The 21533-nt window shown below is 49.0% G+C and overlaps 1 protein-coding gene across 1 annotated transcript in view; it reads left to right on the plus strand.

The window, feature by feature from the left end:
* The first annotated feature begins 2643 nt into the window (after positions 1–2643).
* Positions 2644–21533, plus strand: part of fndc3ba (fibronectin type III domain containing 3Ba) — a 348179-nt gene continuing 329289 nt past the window's right edge. Inside the window, exon 1 of the mRNA XM_078204432.1 lies at positions 2644–2813. The gene's annotated coding sequence lies outside the window, so the exon portion shown is untranslated. The remainder of the gene's footprint in view (positions 2814–21533) is intronic.

Raw genomic sequence — 21533 nt, forward strand, 5'->3', positions numbered from 1 at the left:
AAATGTGACTTTGAGATTGGAGCGTCCTTTAAAATGGGCCCCTTTAGGCCCTGCCCCTCCAGCTGGCTGTGTGACCCTTGCCAGTACTCTCCATGCACCACCCCATTCTCCCTCCTGCACCCCCACCAGCTCCTCCATACACCCTCACCCAACCCACTGCCATTCCCCCCCGTCCCGCCACACAGCCCCCCTGTAACAGTTTTTACATGTATAAAAATTCTGGGTGCCCTCATCAATAAGTCACTGAAGGCTAACATGCAGGTGCAGCAGGCAGTTTGGAAGGATATATTGCCTTTTATTACAAGAGCATTTGAGTATGAGCGGAGAGAAGACTTCAATGGAATTTTCGCATTGTCTGCGTGGGTTTCCTCTGGGTGCTCCGGTTTCCTCCCACAATCCACAAATGTGCGGGTTATGTTGATTGGCCATGCTAAATTGCACTTAGTGTCAGGAGGATTAGCAGGGTTATGGGGATAGGGCCTGGGTGGGATGTTGTTAGTGCAGACTCGATGGGCTGAATGGCCTCCTTCTGCACCATAGAGATTTTATGATTCTATGATTCTAATTGTATAGAAGCTTGGTTAGACCGCACCTGGATCACTGTGTGCTGTTTTGGTCACCTTACCTCAGAAAAGAGAGTATTGCCACAAAGGGAGCGTAACAAAGGTTCACCAGACTTGTTCTAGGGATGGTGGGATTGTCTTAGGAAGAGAGATTGTGGAAACTGGGCTGTATTCTGAGAGGGGATCTCATTGAAACCCACTACATACTTAAAGGAATAGGCAGGGTAGATGCGGGTAAGATGTTTCCCTCCTGGGGAGTCTGGAATGGGGTGGGGAGGGGGAGGGGGAGAGGTGGGGGACAACTTCAAAATAAGGGGAAAGTCATTTAGGACCAAGATGAGGAGTTTTCTTTTACTCAGAGGGTTGTGAGTCTTTGGAATTCTCTATTCCAGAGGGAATCCCAGTCATTGAGTATGTTTAAAGCAGAGATTGATGGATTTCTAAATGACAGAAAGGGATGAGGGGAGAGAGTGGGGGCGGGGGGGGAAAGGCATTGAAATTCACAATCAGCCCTGACCATATGGAATGGTGCAACAGGCTGGATGGAATATTCCTATTTCCATGTTCCTGGCCATTCCCATAACCCCAAACCCACCTCTATCCTCACTCCCCCACACCAGAGAGGATGAGAGCGAGATGCGAAGAACCTCATGGTCCAATAGCCGGTCAGCCCAGGGATGATTTGGGAGAAGGATCAAAGCAAAGAAACACCTTCAGAGACACCAGGACAACAATCCGTGCAGAACATCACTCTCCTTATTATCCCAGCGGGAGCTCCCGGCGAGCGGGCTCCAGCGACGGGAATCCCGCCGATATCGGGCTCCAGCGACGGGAATCCCGCCGATATCGGGCTCCAGGGACGGGAATCCCACTCCCGCCGATATTGTGCTCCAAGGACGGGAATCATGCCGATATTGGGCTCCAGGTACGGAACTCCCACCGATATTGGGCTCCAGAGACGGGAATCCCTCGGATATCGGGCTTTAAGGATGGGAATCCCGCTGATATTGGGTTCCAGGGACGGGAATCCCGCTGATATCGGGCTCCAGGGATGAAAATCTCGCTGATATCGGGCTCCAGGGATGGGAATCCTGCTCCCGCCCTGGTCCCCTGATGAGCCAAGGTTTCTTATTTTAACAAAAGGAGTGGAGGAGGGGGTTGGGGGTGAGGAGGGGGGTGGGAATGGGGGTCAGGGGGGGTGGGGGGTGATGGGGTGGGGGTGAGGAGGGGGGTGGGGAGGGGGTGAGAGGGTGGGGATGAGGAGGGGGTGGTGGGGGAGGAGGGGGGTGAGGAGGGGGGTGGGGGTGAGGAGAGGATGGGTGGTGAGGGGGGTGGGGGTGAGGAGGGGGGTGGGGGGTGAGGAGGGGGTGGGGATGAGGAGGGTGGTGGTGGGTGAGGTGGGGGGTGGGGAGTGAGGGGGTGGGGATGAGGAGGGGGTGGTGGGTGAGGAGGGGGGTGGGGGGTGAGGAGGGGGGTGGGGGGTGAGGAGGGGTGTGGGGTGGGTGAGGAGGGGGCTGGGGGGTGAGGAAGGGGTTGGGGGTGAGGAGGGGGGGTGGAGGTGAGGACCAGGGTGAGGGTGAGGAGCAGGGTGGGGGTGAGGAGCAGGGTGGGGGTGAGGAACGGGATGGGGGGGATGGGGGTGAGGGGGGGGTGGGGGGTGAGGAGGGGTGTAGGGTGTGGAGGGGGGTGGGAGGTGAGGGGGTGGGGGTGAGGAGAGGTGTGAGGGGGGTGCGGTGAGGAGGGGTGGTGGGTGAGGAGGGGGGATGAAAGGGGGTGGGGGGTGGGGAGGGGAGTGGGGGTGAGGATGGGAGAATGGGGGGTGAGGAGGGGAGAATGAGGTGTTGAGGAGAGGGGTAAGGAGGGGGTGGGAGTGAGGGGGTGGGTGGGGTTAAGGAGGGGGTTGGAGGGTGAGGAGCGGGGATGGGGTTGGCAGCAGTGAGTTAAGGACCCCCACACCCCTCAGGGGGAGCTGTGTGCTGCCGGGGGTGTGGGGCAGCAGTGGGAAGGTCTGTCTCCAGGGCTGGATGTCTATTAGCCTGAATACGGTAAGTGTGGGCAGTGATTCCAGCGGCAATGTGTATCCAGACCATACTAACATGGCGAGAGCTCTTCTGCTCTGCATTCTCCTCCCAGTCTGAGCGAAAGGATCTGTAAGTGAGGGCATTTAATGAAGATCCAAGGAGTACAGGGCACTGCGAGCGAGGGGGAAAAGACACACACACACACACAGACAGAGAAACAAAGTTAAAGGTAAGATTAGAACAACTAAACCCTATTCACAAAAAAAACCCTCACTGTGACAGAGCAGGAGGAATTGAATCCACATCCTTTCGCTTGCCTTCTCTTTATTTTTGCAGTAAATTGAGTTTGGGTGAGTTTTCCCCCCCTTGTGTAAATGTGCAGTAAAAGTTCAGACTGGGGGGCGGGGGGGGGGGGTTTGTTTCAGGCGCCGGCACTCTGTGTGTGAATCGGGGTGGGAGTGAGAGGGGGGGAAAAGTTTAGAAAGTTAGAACGCGACCTTCTAAATATGTATATATAAAACTTTTGTTCCAAACGATCCCTTTGCCCCCTTCCCCGGGAGGGGGGAGTTTAATCCTGTGTGATTGGGGAGGGAGTTCTGTTTTTTTCTTAAGGATCTTAAAAATGAATTTTCTTCTTTCTATCAGAGTTTTTGGGGGAAAATGTCGGCAGCTTTTCAAATTCCAGCCTGCAGCCCAGACTAATAGCAAAAGGAGACTGATTCTTGGCAATGAAAAACAGTCTGGAAGCTCTATCATCTTAACAGTGCTTCAACATCGCTGTCATATTTTTAAAAAGAACTATATATATTTTTTACCCCTTTCTGCTAAAATTATAAATCAACTCGAAACAATTATAACTTGTGAGAGAAAGGGAGAATTCTGATCATAACTGTCATGAGATTTCTTTTATTTGAAATTGAAATATTTTTTTAGTCCTTGATCATGGGGTGGAGGGGGGGTGCTGTCTGTCTGTAAACTTTTTTTGTTTGGGGGGGTGGTGGGGGGGAACAGGTAAGAATATTTAGTGGAGGGAAATGCTGAGTGTGAGTGTGTGTGAGTGAGTGTGTGTGTTCCCCAGTCTCACATTCCCAGCATACCCTCGCATTCCAGGCAGACTGTCTCTCTCTCTCTCTCTCAATTCCTTAGGAGGTGGAGGAGAAAAGGTGTGTGTGGAGGGGGGGGGGGGGGTTGTTGAAAAAAGAAGAAAATAAAATAGGAGAACTGTTTAAACTTCGCCTCTGATAGCGGACGTGAGTCATGGGTCGAGCAGGGTCAAAGTCGAAACGTTGTGTGGTTTTTAAAAATACACACATAAATCATCATTTTTTCTCTCCCTCTCTGTTAATTACTGTCCTCATGTCCACACACACACACACATGAAGTATAAAGTTGGGAGCGAGAAATGAATCAGAAGTTTGTTAAAACAAAGAGTAGGGGGCGCGGGGGGGGGGACCACTCTGCTTGTCACAGAGAAGAATTATTGTCCCGGGATGAGGACACATTGCTTTAAGGTGAAGAAGGGTGAGACTTAGAATCGCAGACAGGAGGAGGGAGCTGGGCTGGGGAAGCGATCCAGATAGCATCAGGTGTCGCCGGCAGTCTCAGACACTTCAGAATCTGCAGCCTGGAGCTTTCAAAATAAGATATTCAGGATCCATGGGGCATATTGGAGAGAGAGAGAGAAAGGGCAGAAGTTTTTTTTTACATATTTGTATGGCCGCTCCTTTTAATCTTATTCTTCAGCCCAAAAAAATATAGGATCTGCATCATGTGAAATTCATTTTAAAAAATAAGTATTTTCTGGACCTGTTTTTTCTGCCCCAGCCCCCTGGGGGACGGGGGGGGGGGGGGGTAACTCAGTCTTTGTATCTAAATTTAAATCAGTCTTTTTCTTCCACGCAGTTTTTTTTTCAGATGAAGATGTTGATATTTGGAGAAAGGTGTGTGTGTGTTTTTCAGAGTGAATTGTGTCTGTGGAAGTCTGCCTTGTCAGTTTCTGAGTCAGTTTCAGACAAAGATCGTTCAGTCTGATCAGTTTCATTCCTTCCACGTCTCCAGTCTCGGCCTGGACCGGCCAAAAACTTGGAAAAACTTCTGCCAAGAATAAAAAAAACACACACACACAAAGAGTAAATCCATGAAAATGTGACCGTTTTTTCCCCCGGACAGGGATGTGTGTGTGGGGGACATTACCCCCCGAGAGTGGCGTCTTTTCTATCTTTTAAAATATATATAAAAGTACTTTCATAAGTATGTGTGTCTTGAGTGGGTGCCAGGATTATTGAGGCAGTGAGTATGGAATGTCAATGTTTGAGGTTCTGTCCTCAGGGAGCTGCGTTAATGCGAGAATGGGGCTCGGAATTTGCAGAACTGCTTTAAAAATAATCTGAGGTGATTAACTCTCAGGTATTCAGAATTCTCGGGGGGTGGCGGGGGGGGGGGGGGGTGGGGGGTGGTGGAAGAAGGTTTCATCATCTTTGCCAGAGTGGTCACACTACAATTCCTGCACTGGCTGACTGACTGCAGAGTGCTTCACTGTCAGCCTGAACTGCAGCACACACACCTCTCCCAGTATGTAGACCCCAGGTGGGAGAATGAGGACTTGCATTTCTATGGCGCCTATCATGATATCAAAGCGCAGCAACAGCCAGTCAAGCATTTTTTTGTCATGCGCTCTGGGTTGCACTGCAGGAAACCTGATAGCTATTGTTCGCACAGCAAGATCCCAGACAGCACTGTGCTAACACATTAATGATGTTGGTTGGTATCTGTTGAGGAGCCGGGGAGAACTGCACCATAGTCAGGATAGGGTTCACGGATGTTTTCGGAGGAGGCAGAACAGGCCTTGGCTTATCACTATATCAGAAAGACAGCATCTCTGACAGTGCTGTGCTCCCTCAGTGGGACTTCAGCCACAATGCACACTGTCCCCATCAAACACTCCCAAGACAGGTACAGCACAGGGTTAGATACAGAATAAAGCACCCTCTATACTGTCCCCATCAAGCACTCCCAGGACAGGTACAGCACCGGGGGTTAGATACAGAGTAAAGCTCCCTCTATACTGTCCCCATCAAACACTCCCAGGACAAGTAGAGCATCGGGTTAGATACAGAATAATATTCCCCCTACATTGTCCCCATCAAACACTCCCAGGACAGGTACAGCACGGGGTTATCTACAGCGTAAAGCCTGCTCTACACCGTCTCCATCAAACACTCCTTGGACAGGTACAGCACTGGGGTTAGATACAGAGTAAAGCTCCCTCTACACTGTTCCCATCATACACTCCCAGGACAGGTACAGCACCGGGTTAGATACAGACTAAAGCTCCCTCTACATTGTTCCCATCAAACACTCCTAGGACAGGTACAGCACGGGGTTAGATACAGAGTAAAGCTCCCTCTACACTGTCCCCATCGAACACTCCCAGGACAGGTCCAGCACTGGGTTAGATTCAGAGTAAGGCTCCCTCTACACTGTCCCCATCAAACACTCCCAGGACAAATCCAAATTGATTCCACTTTCTTCCCAACAGTGAGAGTCTGTTAATTGAAGATATTTTTCCGCTGGCTCCCACCAGCAATGCTGAGTGCACTGTGACATTGCAGACTGCAGCAATCAATGTTTAGTCAATGATTGGGTCAGGGTGATCTGTCCCAATACAGATTCTTAGGTTATGTTTGTAAATAAGGCTGCTGATTTTGCGCTGCCTCTCTGCGCAGTAACCTGGCGGAAGCAGAATTTTTACCATTGTGAATCCTGTCGGTTTGTTAACCAATTGGAATATGAAGCGGTGGAATCTAGAAAGGCGAGGTGGGAGTGTTTTTTTTTGCTCGATTCACATGGGTGATATGCTGTGAGTTCCAGATGTGTGTCAGAGGAAACCATCCCACCAGAGGCGGGTTCATGAGTTAACAAATCTGAGACTGTGGACGATCTGGAAAGCATCCCTGTTGAAAGAATAAAATCAGAATTTCTGATTTACTCTGGAGAAAATCTATAAATCATGGTTTTCTTCCCGAATCAGCAGTTGTTCATTTCAAATGGATGCAGAACAGGAAGTAGTTATTTTAAAATTTTCCACCGAATACCAGGAAATAAAATACACTCCTAAACCCAATTTGCAACTCACTTTCATCCTTTGCAACTGCCCTTTTGCTGCCAATAATACTTATGAACTCACGAACAAGGAGCGAGGGTAGGCCATTCGGCCCCTCAAGCCTGCTGCACCATCGAACACAATCATGGCTGATCTGATAGCAATCTTAAATCTGCACCCCGCTGACCCCAGATAACCTTTCACCCTTTGCTTACCAAGAATCTATCCACCTCCACCCTAAAAATATTCAAAGACTCTGGGGAAAAATTTCTCATCCCGTGGAAATTGTCCCGAGCGGGACAGAACATTTGGAAGACCGTGCAAATGTCCGTTGACCTCGGACGGGAATTTGCAGCCTCGGGACAAGCGCAGCTGGTGAATTCTGCCCTCTGTTTCCACCGCATTTCAGGGCGAGACTCATAAGAACATAAGAACATAAGAAATAGGAGCAGGAGTAGGCCATTTAGCCCCTCGAGCCTGCCCCGCCATTCAATAAGATCATGGCTGATCTGATAGTGGTTTAGTTCCACTTACCCGCCCGCTCCCCATAACCCTTAATTCCCTTATTGATCAGAAATCTATCTACCTGTGACTTAAACATATTTAACGAGGTAGCCTCCACTGCTTCAATGGGCAGAGAATTCCAGAGATTCACTACCCTCTGAGAGAAGAAGTTCCTCCTCAACTTTGTTCTAAACTGACTCCCCCTTATTTTGAGGCTGTGTCCTCTAGTTCTTGTTTCCTTTCTAAGTGGAAAGAATCTCTCTGCTTCTACCCTGTCTAGCTCCTTCATTATCTTATATGTCTCTATAAGATCTCCCCTCAGCCTTCTAAATTCCAATGAGTACAGGCCCAATCTACTCAATCTCTCCTCATAAGCTAACCCCCTCATCTCCGGTATCAACCTGGTGAACCTTCTCTGTACTCCCTCCAAGGCCAATATATCCTTCCGCAAATAAGGGGACCAAAATTATACACAGTACTCTAGGTGCGGCCTCACCAGTACCCTGTACAGTTGCAGCATGACCTCCCTGCTTTCACACTCCATCCCCTTCGCGATAAAAGCCAACATTCCATTTGCCTTCTTGATTACCTGCTGCACCTGCAAACTGAGTTTTTGCGATTCATGCACAAGGACCCCCAGGTCCCTCTGCACAGTAGCATGTTATAATTTTTCACCATTTAAATAATAGTCCATTTTACTATTATTTCTTCCAAAGTGGATAACCTCACACTTACCAACATTATACTCCATCTGCCAGATCCTTGCCCACTCACTTAGCCTATCCAAATCTCTCTGCAGACTTTCCGCATCCTCCACGCAATTCGCTTTCCCACTCATCTTTGTGTCATCCACAAACTTTGTTACCCTACACTCGGTCCCCTCCTCCAGATCGTCTATGTATGTGGTAAATAGTTGAGGCCCCAGCAGCGATCCCTGCGGCACGCCACTAGTCACCAACTCATGAACCCCTGAGAGAAAGAATTTAATCTTGTCTCCATTTTAAACAGGTGACCTCTTATTTTTAAACAGTGCACGTTCTATATTCTAGTTCTATATTCTCCCACAAGAGGAAACATCCTCTCCACACCCACTCTGTCAAGACCCCTCAGGATCTTATATGCTTCAATCAAGTTGCCTTTTACTTTTCTAAACGTAACTTAGTTCAGAAGCATTTACTTTTCTACGGGCGGCGCTGCTGCCTCACAGCGCCAGGGACCTGGGTTCAATTCCCAGCTTGGGTCACTGCCTGTGTGGAGTCTGCACGTTCTCCCCGTGTCTGCATGGGTTTCCTCCGGGTGCTCTGGTTTCCTCCCACAGTCTGAAAGACGTGCTGGTTAGGGTGCATTGACCTGAACAGATGCCGGGCTGTGGCGACGAGGGGAATTTCACAGTAACTTCATTGCAGTGTTAATGTAAGCCTACTTGTGACTAATAAATAAAGTTTACTTTACTTTAAACTGCAGTGGATACAAGCCTAGCCTGTCCAACCTTTCCACATAAGACAACCTGCCCATACCAGATATTAGTCTGTTAAACCTTCTCTGAACTGCTTCCAAAATATCTTTGCAGTTATTCCCACCAGGAAATCTGCTGTCATGGAATGTAACACTGTTTGTCTTGCTCCATCCTCAATCACGCACCATAACTCATCGACAACCACTCTGTGAATTCCATCATCCTTCAAATTTCACTGGTTCAAATTTTCCAGCCCAAGTGGAAACCATTTAGCCCCTCGTGTTTCTGCTGTCCTCCTCTTTGTCCTCGAGGAGAGATGCTGCAGCTCTTCTGCTCTGATCAAATGGCCAAAATGCTGACATTTTCTTTTTCGGAAGTCATTTTTTTTAGATTTGGGGCCTTGTAATTTCAAGCATCCCTTCATTCATCGAATCTCTACATTGCAGAAGAGGCCATTCGGCCTATTGGGTCTGCACTGACTCTCTGATCGAGTATCTTACACAGGCCCTCTCCTCCATCTGATCCCTGTGAAGCCACACATTTAGCATGGCCAATCCACCCAACTCACACATCTTTGGAGCACCTGGAGGAAACCCACACAGACATGGGGAGAATGTGCAAACTCCACACATTCACCCAAGGCCGGAATTGAACCCGGGTCCCTGGAACTGTGAGGCAGCAGTGCTAACCACTGTGCCACCGTGCCGCCCGGTTTGTGCTGACTAGTTGTCTGATGGTCTTGGGTTGTTCACAATGTTCAACTTCAACATAGGCAATAAAGCTGTACTTTTACTTGGAACCTTCTGGCAAACGTGCATGATGGTGCAGTTCTTGCAACTTGCTTTGTAAAAAAATGAATAATGGTTGTTTCTGTGGATAAACCAACAAATGAGAATCAGTTTCTGTAACCGTTTGAAATTCATCATGAAGTATAATGTTGTTTCTGCCAGTTTGGAGTTTTGGGTTTCACCAGTTGCTGGTTAGTTTGGCTTCCTCCAGTGTGTACTCAAGGAGGATCAGACAACATCTTATGAGATACACCATTTCTTGCTTCCAGTCTCCGAGAAAGCTGCAATTGATGCTTCACCTTCTTCTTGTTTTGATCTTTTATGCACACAAATCAAATTTAATTTAGCCGATTCTAATAATAGTTTTTCAGATGCTATCTTTCGCACTTTTTCTTTGATGTACCAGATTGGAAGACTCCCAACAGCAAGTCCTGGCACATTCTGCGAGTGGTCAGTTTTAATAAATTGCTCGCAAGCAGACATGTCATGAGCTGCTGGGTTGGGTCTTTTTGGCTGAGGGACGTGGTGACCTTGCACAGGTTTGAGGCTCGGTGCAGGTGACAGCGATTACAATCTTCGTCCGCGACATTCCTAACCCAGACACTGCAATAGGATACTTAATAATAAATACCTGCAAATGCTGCAACTTTTCAAAAGTTTTCTTTGTTACCAAGCTCATTTCCAGTAGTAAGCCCTTATCTTGGTCGAGAACCTAAAGTGTCAAAATATTTTGACCGAACCCTTTGTTTGCTGCCTGCAGTGATGTCTTTCCCCATTTGTGATTTGTTGTAAATTCCATTGGCCCAAAGATTCCTGCACAAGTGAAGACCATTCGGCCCATTGTGTCAGTGCTGGCTATTTGTCAGAGGAATCTGAAACACTTCCCATTGCCCCACTCTCTCCCCATGGCCCTGAGTCAATCTGGAATTAGTCCCTGCCCTGCTCTCTCCCCATAGCCCAGTATCAACCTCCAAACTAATCCCACTGGCCCACCCTCTCCACCTAGCCCTGTATTAATCCCAACACTATTCCAAAAGAATGGCGGATAGCAAAAGTCATCGCCATACCAAAACCCAGAAAAGACCCCATACCTGCAGCTAGCTACTGTCCAATCTCTCTCTCGTCAGTTCCTTACAAAACCCTTGAATGCCTCATCCTTCAGCGCTTATCCCCAATCGTAGGAAAAGTCCTTAGCATTAACCAGGCTTCCACAATGACCACAGCACAGAGGAACAGGTACTGACCTCATCACTCACATTGAAAATGGCTTTCAGGAAAACATGAAGACAGGTGTTGTGTTCATTAACCTCACAGCCACCGACAACACAGTTTGGCACACTGACCTGCACATTGCCCTGTATTAATCCCATTGCCCCACTATCTCCACATTGCTCTGTATTAATCCCATTGCCCCACTATCTCCACATTGCCCTGTATTAATCCCATTGCTCCACTATCTCCACATTGCCTTGTATTAATCCCACTGCCCCACTATCTCCACGTTGCTCTGTATTAATCCCATTGCCCCACTATCTCCACATTGCCCTGTATTAATCCCACTGCCCCACTATCTCCACGTTGCTCTGTATTAATCCCACTGCCCCACTATCTCCACATTGCTCTGTATTAATCCCACTGCCCCACTATCTCCACATTGCACTGTATTAATCCCACTGTCCCACTATCTCCACATTGCTCTGTATTACCCCAATGTAAGAGTTTAACAACACCAGGTTAAAGTCCAACAGGTTTATTTGGTAGCAAATACCATTAGCTTTCGGAGTGCTGCTCCTTCGTCAGATGGAGTGGGAATCTGCTCTCAAACAGGGCACAGTGACACAAAATCAAGTTACAGAATACTGATTAGAATGTGAATCTCTGCAGCCAACCAGGTCTTAAAGATACAGACAATGTGAGTGGAGGGAGCATTAAACACAGGTTAAAGAGATGTGTATTGTCTCCAGACAGGACAACCAGTGAGATTCTGCAAGTCCAAGAGGCAAGCTGTGGGGGTTACTGATAATGTGACATAAACCCAACATCCCGGTTTAGGCCGTCCTCATGTGTGCGGAACTTGGCTATCAGTTTCTGCTCAGCGACTCTGCGCTGTCGTGTGTCGTGAAGGCCGCCTTGGAGAACGCTTACCCGAAGATCAGAGGCTGAATGCCCGTGACCGCTGAAGTGCTCCCCCACAGGAAGAGAACAGTCTTGCCTGGTGATTGTCGAGTGGTGTTCATTCATCCATTGTCGTAGCGTCTGCATGGTTTCCCTAATGTACCATGCCTTGGGACATCCTTTCTTGCAGCGTATCAGGTAGACAACGTTGGCCGAGTTGCAAGAGTATGTACCATGTACCTGGTAGATGGTGTTCTCACGTGAGATGATGGCATCCGTGTCGATGATCCGGCACGTCTTGCAGAGGTTGCTGTGGCAGGGTTGTGTGGTGTCGTGGTCACTGTTCTCCTGAAGGCTGGGTAGTTTGCTGCGGACAATGGTCTGTTTGAGGTTGTGGGGTTGTTTGAAGGCGAGAAGTGGGGGTGTGAGGATGGCCTTGGCGAGATGTTCGTCTTCATCAATGACATGATGAAGACGAACATCTCGCCAAGGCCATCCCCACACCTCTCTAACCAGGGAAACCTGTCTTTATCAACTCCCTCTTATCAAAACCCTATTAACTCTCCTCCAGTGCCTCTTGGCTCCAGTGCCACAAGCTCCAGGATCTTGAGTCACTCTTCATAACCATACATTCCAATCCTTGGTGTGGTTCTGATGTCCTTCTATAATCGGGACTCCCAAAATGGTACACTGTGGTCTAACAAGTCTTGTCATGATCATAATCTTTACTTACATAACTCTTTTACTGCGTGTTCCTTTTATAAAACACAACATTCTATTTGCTTTTTTTATGACTTTAACTACCTGTATCCGTAGCTTCAGGGAACTAACAAGGAGCCTGGCCTTCCTGTTAATCCAGCATCTGTCCATTGTGTATCTGCTCCCAATCCATGTAAATTGCACCTGCCAATTCCACTCATTTGTCACTCTCTCGTGTTTTTCACCAGCCTCTCGACTGCTGGCTAAGCTCTCTCCTCCCGTGTCACCAGCTAATTTTCAAACTGGATTCCTCAAGATGGAGTCCGAATACATTTCCAAAGTGAAAGTGGATCCCCCTCTGATTCCTGGAGTACAATCCTTCCATTCCTTGTTGTGGGAGTCGAGATTCAGGGGGCACAGTTTGAAGAAAAATGAGGTTTTCTATTTAAGATTGAGATAAGGAGGGTTTTTTTTTTCTCTCAAGAGGGTCATTAGTCGGTGGAATTCTTTACCTCAAGGAGCAGTGGGGGCTGGGCCATTTGAATGGGTTCAAGGATGAGTTAGACAGATTTCCGATCAACAAGGATGTTGAGGGGCCTGGGGGCAGACAGAAAAGTGGAGTTGAGGCCACAATCAGCCATGAACTTAGTAAATAGTAGAACAGAAATAAGGGGCCGAATGGCCTCCTCCTCCCAATTCTTGTGTCTTTACATTCCTCCTCCAATCTGAATATATGACTAACTGAATTATTCTCACAAGCCCCCTGTGGGAAATCTTATCAAATGCCTTCTGTAAATTCATATGCATCCATCCACTGCATTCTGTTCCCCAGCAACTATTCAGAGCTAACTTTCACCCCACCAGAATGTCTCTTTTCTGTTTTAAATTAGCACCTTGACTGCTCTCAGTTTCTGCCCCATATATAATGCATTCGGCATACTTGGTTTCATAGGTCAGAACATTGAATGCAGGAGTTAGGATGTCTTGTTGAAGTTGTACAAGACACTAGTCAGGCCACGGGTGGAATACTGTGTACAGTTCTGGTCACCCTATTATAGAAAGAATATTATTAAACTAGAAAGAGTGCAGAAAAGATTTACTAGGATGCTACCGGGACTTGATGGTTTGAGTTATAAGGCGAGGCTGGATAGACTGGGACTTTTTTCCCTGGAGCGTAGGAGGCTCAGGGATGATCTTATAGAGGTCTATAAAATAATGAGGGGTGCAGATCAGCTGGATAGTCAATATCTTTTCCCAAAGGTAGGGGAGTCTAAAACTAGAGGGCATAGGTTGAAGGTGAGAGGGGAGAAATACAAAAGTGTCCAGAGGGGCAATTTTTTCACACAGAGGGTGGTGAGTGTCTGGAACAAGCTGCCAGAGGTAGTAGTAGAGGCGGGTACAATTTTGTCTTTTAAAAAGCATTTAGACAGTTACATGGGTAAGATGGGTATAGAGGGATATGGGCCAAAAGTGGGCAATTGGGACTAGCTTTGCAGGTTTTACAGCCTGCTTCTATGCTGTAAAACCCTCTATGACTCAATAATGCCTTTCAACAGCTCCAGGCAGTTGCTGCTTATTCACCAGGTTATGTTTAACTCTGTTAGTTTGGAGGTAGGAGAGCCTTTGGAAAAGATAATCTGGGACAAAATTACCAGTCACCTGGACAGGTGTAAAGCCAGCACAGATTTATTAAAAACAAGTCATCCTTAACTAATTCGATTGAGTTACTTGAGAGAGAGGGTTGATGAGGCTGAGACTATTGATGTGGTGTAGACCCACATGGATGGGTGTATATGGATTTTCAGAAAACATTGGATAAGGTTTCTCACAGGGGGCTTGTGAGAATAATTCAGTTTTGTGGTACGACAGATTATGGATAGACATTTGCTCGATGGACCTAGTGAACAGGGATTGCTCAGATTGGAGCAGGAATGCAAAAAATAATTTAATAAAATGCCACATCAGCAAATTTGAACTCAATGGAATAGAAAGGACCCGATGACTCTATGACTGCATGACAGTGGGAGCATGGGTATGGTGGCGCAGTGGTTAGCACTGCTGCCTCACAGCGCCAGGGACCCGGGCTCCATTCCAGCCTTGGGTGACTGTCTGTGCCGAGTCTGCACAATCTCCCCGTGTCTGCGTGGGTTTGCTCCAGGTACTCCGGTTTCCTCCCACACTCCAAAGATGGGCAGGTTAGGTGGATTGGCCATGCTAAGTTGCCCCTTTGTGTCCATAGATGTGCAGGTTAAGTGGATTAGGGGTTGTAGGGCTTGCGCGGGGATGGGGTGGGCCTGGGGCCTGGCTACGATGCTCTTTAGGAATGTCAGTGAAGACTCGATGGGCTGAATGGCCGCCTTGTACACTGTAGGGATTCTATGATTCTATGATATTGGTTCCGTGACAAGAAGCAGAGAGCGGTGGTGAATGGTTGCTTTTCAGATTGAAGGAAGGTTTACAAAGAGGTTCCCCACGGGTCAGGGTTAGGACACCTGTGTTTCTTGATCCATATTAATGACCTAGACTTGGGCGTTCAGGAGACAATTTAACAAATTGCTGATGACGTGAAACTTGGAAGTATTGTGAGTTGTAAGGAACATAGTGATAGATCTCAAAAAGGACCTTCATTTAAATCAGAGAAGTGTGAAGTGATACATTTTGGTAGGAAACATGAGGACAGGCAATACAAATAAAAGAGTGCAGTTATAAAGGGGTCTAGGAGCAGAGACATTGATTGTTGAAAGTGGCAGGGCAGATTCAGAAAGTGGTTAAGGAGGCACCGGGGATCCTGTGGGTTTATATGTAGTGGCATGCAGAATAAAAGCAAGCAAGTTACATTGAACCTTCAAATAAAATATTGGTTGAGTATCCTTGAGTATTCTGTCAAATTCTGGACTCCAGATGTGGAGGTTTTTGGAGAGCGTGCAGAAAAGATTCATGGGAATGGTTACAGGGATGAGGGATTTTAGTGACGTGGAATAGATTGGAGAAATTAGGACTATTCTCCAAATGGTGCTGAACATTGTGCAATCATCAGTGAACGTCGCCATCACTGACCTCATGTTGGAGAGATGGTCATTGATGGAGCAGCGGAAGATGGTAAGGCCTGGAGTTCCTCAGGGTTGGGACCTTCCATTATCACAAGGTGAGAAGTGGAGATCTTCATTGATGATGTTCCAGATCCATTCACAACTCCTCAGACACTGAAACCGCCTGTGCCCGGAAGCAGACAACGTTCAGGCTTGGGCTGATAACTGGCAAGTAACATTCTTTCCGCAGAGGCAATGGCCATCTCCAACAAGAGAGAATCGAATCATTTCATTGTGACATTCAATGGCATTTCCATCGCTGAATCTCCCACTATCAACACCTTGTGGTGCCATTGACCAGAAATTGAACTAGACTAGCCATATAAACATTGTGGCTACAAAAGCAGGTTAGAAGCTGTGAATTCTGTGGTGAATAACTTGCCTCCTGACTCCCCAAAGCCTGTTCACCATCTACAAGGCACAAGTCAGGAGTGTGATGGAATACTTCCCACTTGCCTGGATGAGTACAGCTCCAGCAACACTCAAGAAGCTCGACACCATCCAGGACAAAGCAGCCCCGCTTGATTGGCACCACATCCATCACTTTAAATAGAAAGATAATTTTTTTGATTTTATGGCATGGAAGGGTGTGGCGAAGAAGCAGGAATAAGGCATTGAGTTGGAGGATCAGCCCCTGATCATGGTGAATGGCGGAGCAGGCTCGAAGGGCCAAATAGCCTATTCCTGCTCCCAGTTTCGATGTTATACATTTATACTCTGCACCGGTGATGCACAGTGACAGCAGCACGAAGCATCTGCAACAACTCACCAAGACTCCTTCGACAGCACCTTCAAAACCCAGCTAGAAGGACAAGAGCAGCAGATGCCTGGGAACACCACCACCCGGAGCTCCCCTCCAAGCCACACACGATCCTGACTTGAAAATATATCGCCGTTCCTTCGCTGTCGCTGGGTCAAAATACTGGAACTCTCTCTCTAACAGCACTGTGGGTGTACCTACACCGCATGGACTGCAGCGGTTCAAGAAGGCAGCTCACCACAAATTGCACAAGGGCAATTAGGGATGGGCAACATACGCTGCTCTTGCCAGTGTTATACAGTGACAGACCCGGCCCCACCAGTACTGTACCCCAGTGTTATACAGTGACAGACCCGTCCCCACCAGTACTGTACCCCAGTGTTATACAGTGACAGACCCGGCCCCATCAGTACTGTACCCCAGTGTTATACAGTGACAGACCCGGCCCCATCAGTACTGTACCCCAGTGTTATACAGTGACAGACCCGGCCCCATCAGTACTGTACCCCAGTGTTATACAGCGACCGACCCGTCCCCACCAGTACTGTACCCCAGTGTTATACAGTGACAGACCCGGCCCCATCAGTACTGTACCCCAGTGTTATACAGTGACAGACCAGTCCCCACCAGTACTGTACCCCAGTGTTATACACTGACAGACCCATCCCCACCAGTACTGTACCCCAGTGTTATACAGTGACAGACCCATCCCCACCAGTACTGCACCCCAGTATTATACAGTGACAGACCCGTCCCCACCAGTACTGTACCCCAGTGTTAGACAGCGACAGACCCATCCCCACCAGTACTGTACCCCAGTGTTATACAGTGACAGACCCATCCCCACCAGTACTGTACCCCAGTGTTATACAGTGACAGACCCATCCCCACCAGTACTGTACCCCAGTGTTATACAGTGACAGACCCATCCCCACCAGTACTGTACCCCAGTGTTATACAGTGACAGACCCATCCCCACCAGTACTGTACCCCAGTGTTATACAGTGACAGACCCATCCCCATCAGTACTGTACCCCAGGGTTATACAGTGACAGACCCATCCCCACCAGTACTGTACCCCAGTGTTATACAGTGACAGACCCATCCCCAGCAGTACTGTACCCCAGTGTTATACAGTGACAGACCCATCCCCACCAGTACTGTACCCCAGTGTTATAGAGTGACAGACCCGTCTCCACCAGTACTGTACCCCAGTGTTATACAGTGACAGGCTCGTCCCCACCAGTACTGTACCCCAGGGTTATACAGTGACAGAACGTCTCCACCAGTACTGTACCCCAGTGTTATACAGTGACAGACCCATCCCCACCAGTACTGTACCCCAGTGTTATACAGTGACAGACCCGTCTCCACCAGTACTGTACCCCAGTGTTATACAGTGACAGACCCGTCCCCACCAGTACTGTACCCCAGGGTTATACAGCGACAGACCCGTCCCCACCAATACTGTATCCCAGTGTTATACAGTGACAGACCCGTCTCCACCAGTACTGTACCCCAGTGTTATACAGCGACAGACCCGTCCCCACCAGTACTGTACCCCAGTGTTATACAGTGACAGACCCATCCCCACCAGTACTGTACCCCAGGGTTATACAGTAACAGACCCATCCCCACCAGTACTGTACCCCAGTGTTATACAGTGACAGTCCTGTCCCCACCAGTACTGTACCCCAGTGTTATACAGTGTCAGACCCAACACCACCAGTACTGTACCCCAATGTTATACAGTGACAGACCCGTCTCCACCAGTACTGTACCCCAGTGTTATACAGTGACAGACCCGTCCCCACCAGTACTGTACCCCAGTGTTATACACAGTGACAGACCCATCCCCACCAGTACAGTACCCCAGTGTTACACAGTGACAGACCCATCCCCACCAGTACTGTACCCCAGTGTTATACAGTGACAGACCCGTCTCCACCAGTACTGTACCCCAGTGTTATACAGTGACAGACCCGTCTCCACCAGTACTGTACCCCAGTGTTATACAGTGACAGACCCGTCCCCACCAGTACTGTACCCCAGTGTTATACACAGTGACAGACCCGTCCCCACCAGTACTGTACCCCAGTGTTATACACAGTGACAGACCCGTCCCCACCAGTACTGTACCCCAGGGTTATACAGTGACAGACCCGTCCCCACCAGTTATTCCACCACTGTACAACATGCCACATCATGTGAAAGAATAAAGAAAGGCAGGCGATGTCTGGGGCCCTGCCCTTGGTGCTGGCTGATGCAGTGATTGGTGGGTATGGGCCTGTGGTCAATAGTGTGCCCCTTGGAAAGGAGACAAAGGGCCGAGATTGCTGGTGGAGCCCATTACATCAGTGGGAAATGATTATTTCTTTGGATAGCTACAAGATGGCACCGGAAGAACGGCACGTTCTCCCCGTGTCTGCGTGGGTTTCCTCCGGGTGCTCTGGTTTCCTCCCACAGTCCAAAGACGTGCGGGTTAGGTTGATTGGCCCTGCTAAATTGACCTCAGTGTCAGGGGGATTAGCAGGGTAAATATGTGAGGTCACGGGAATAAGGCCTTGGTGGGATTGAGGTTGGTACAGACTCAATGGGCCAAATGGCCTCCTTCTGCACTGTAAGGATTCCATGACTAATATAAGTTCAGTTTCTGGTCAGTGATAATCCACAGAATGTTGATGCTATGGTAGCAAAACTGGGAAACAGTACTGGTGAGGATAGGTCTGTCACTGTATAACACTGGGGTACAGTACTGGTGGGGATGGGTCTGTCACTGTATAACACTGGGGTACAGTACTGGTGGGGACGGTCTGTCACTGTGTAACACTGGGGTACAGTACTTGTGGGGACGGTCTGTCACTGTGTAACACTGGGGTACAGTACTTGTGGGGACGGGTCTGTCACTGTATAACATTGGGGTACAGTACTGGTGGTGTTGGGTCTGACACTGTATAACACTGGGGTACAGTACTGGTGGGGACAGGACTGTCACTGTATAACACTGGGGTACAGTACTGGTGGTGTTGGGTCTGACACTGTATAACACTGGGGCACAGTATTGGTGTGGATGCGTCTGTCCCTGTATAACACTGGGGTACAGTATTGGTGGGGATGGGCCTGTCACTGTATAACACGATGTGGAGTAGCCGGCGTTGGACTGGGGTAAAAACAGTAAGGAGTCTAACAACACCAGGTTAAAGTCCAACAGGTTTATTTGGTAGCAAACGCCATTAGCTTTCGGAGCGCTGCTCCTTCATCAGGTGAGTGGGAGATCTGCTAATTGTTTGCTGTTTGTCAGCAGATCTCCCACTCACCTGACGAAGGAGCAGCGCTCTGAAAGCCAGTGGCGTTTGCTACCAAATAAAGCTGTTGGACTTTAACCTGGTGTTGTTAGACTCCTTACTATATAACACGGGCACAGTACTGGCGGGAATGGGTCTGTCACTGTATAACACTGGGGTACAGTACTGGCGGGAATGGGTCTGTCACTGTATAACACTGGGGTACAGTACTGGCGGGAATGGGTCTGTCACTGTATAACACTGGGGTACAGTACTGGTGGGGACTGGTCTGTCACTGTATAACACTGGGGTACAGTACTGGTGGGGACTGGTCTGTCACTCTATAACACTGGGGTACAGTACTGGTGGGGACGCGTCTGTCACTGTATAACACTGGGGTACAGTACTGGTGGGGACGGGTCTGTCACTGTATAACACTGGGGTACAGTACTGGTGGGGACTGGTCTGTCACTGTATAACACTGGGGTACAGTACTGGTGGGGACGGGTCTGTCACTGTGTAACACTGGGGTACAGTACTGGTGGGAACGGGTCTGTCACTGTATAACACTGGGCTACAGTACTGGTGGGGACGGGTCTGTCACTGTATAACACTGGGGTACAGTACTGGTGGGGATGGGTCTGTCGCTGTATAACACTGGGGTACAGTACTGGTGGGGACGGGGTCTGTCACTGTATAACACTGGGGTACAGTACTGGTGGGAACGGGTCTGTCACTGTATAACACAGGGGTACAGTACTGGTGGAGACGGGTCTGTCACTGTATAACACTGGGGTACAGTACTGGTGGGAACGGGTCTGTCACTGTATAACACAGGGGTACAGTACTGGTGGAGACGGGTCTGTCACTGTATAACACTGGGGTACAGTACTGGTGGGGATGGGTCTGTCACTGTATAACACAGGGGTACAGTACTGGTGGGGACTGGTCGGTCGCTGTATAACACTGGGGTACAGTACTGGTGGGGACGGGTCGGTCGCTGTATAACACTGGGGTACAGTACTGGTGGAGATGTGTCTGTCACTGTATAACACTGGGGTACAGTACTGGTGGGGACGCGTCTGTCACTGTATAACACTGGGGTACAGTACTGGTGGGGATGGGTCTGTCACTGTATAACACTGGGTACAGCACTGGTGGGGACGGGTCTGTCACTCTATAACACTGGGGTACAGTACTGGTGGGGACGCGTCTGTCACTGTATAACACTGGGGTACAGTACTGGTGGGGACGGGTCTGTCACTGTATAACACTGGGGTACAGTACTGGTGGGGACTGGTCTGTCACTGTATAACACTGGGGTACAGTACTGGTGGGGACGGGTCTGTCACTGTGTAACACTGGGGTACAGTACTGGTGGGAACGGGTCTGTCACTGTATAACACTGGGCTACAGTACTGGTGGGGACGGGTCTGTCACTGTATAACACTGGGGTACAGTACTGGTGGGGATGGGTCTGTCGCTGTATAACACTGGGGTACAGTACTGGTGGGGACGGGGTCTGTCACTGTATAACGCTGGGGTACAGTACTGGTGAGGATGGGTCTGTCACTGTATAACACTGGGGTACAGTACTGGTGGGGACGGGTCTGTCACTGTCTAACACTGGGGTACAGTACTGGTGGGGACTGGTCTGTCACTGTATAACACTGGGGTACAGTACTGGTGAGGATGGGTCTGTCACTGTATAACACTGGGTACAGTACTGGTGGGGACGGGTCTGTCACTGTGTAACACTGGGGTACAGTACTGGTGGGGACGGGTCTGTCACTGTGTAACACTGGGGTACAGTACTGGTGGGAACGGGTCTGTCACTGTATAACACTGGGCTACAGTACTGGTGGGGACGGGTCTGTCACTGTATAACACTGGGGTACAGTACTGGTGGGGATGGGTCTGTCGCTGTATAACACTGGGGTACAGTACTGGTGGGGACGGGGTCTGTCACTGTATAACACTGGGGTACAGTACTGGTGGGGACGGGTCTGTCACTGTATAACACTGGGGTACAGGACTGGTGGGGACGGGTCGGTCGCTGTATAACACTGGGGTACAGTACTGGTGGGGACGGGTCTGTCACTGTATAACACTGGGGTACAGTACTGATGGGGATGGGTCTGTCACTGTATAA

This window comes from Mustelus asterias, chromosome 3 (genome assembly GCF_964213995.1).
Source record: "Mustelus asterias chromosome 3, sMusAst1.hap1.1, whole genome shotgun sequence".
Lineage (NCBI taxonomy): Eukaryota > Metazoa > Chordata > Chondrichthyes > Carcharhiniformes > Triakidae > Mustelus > Mustelus asterias.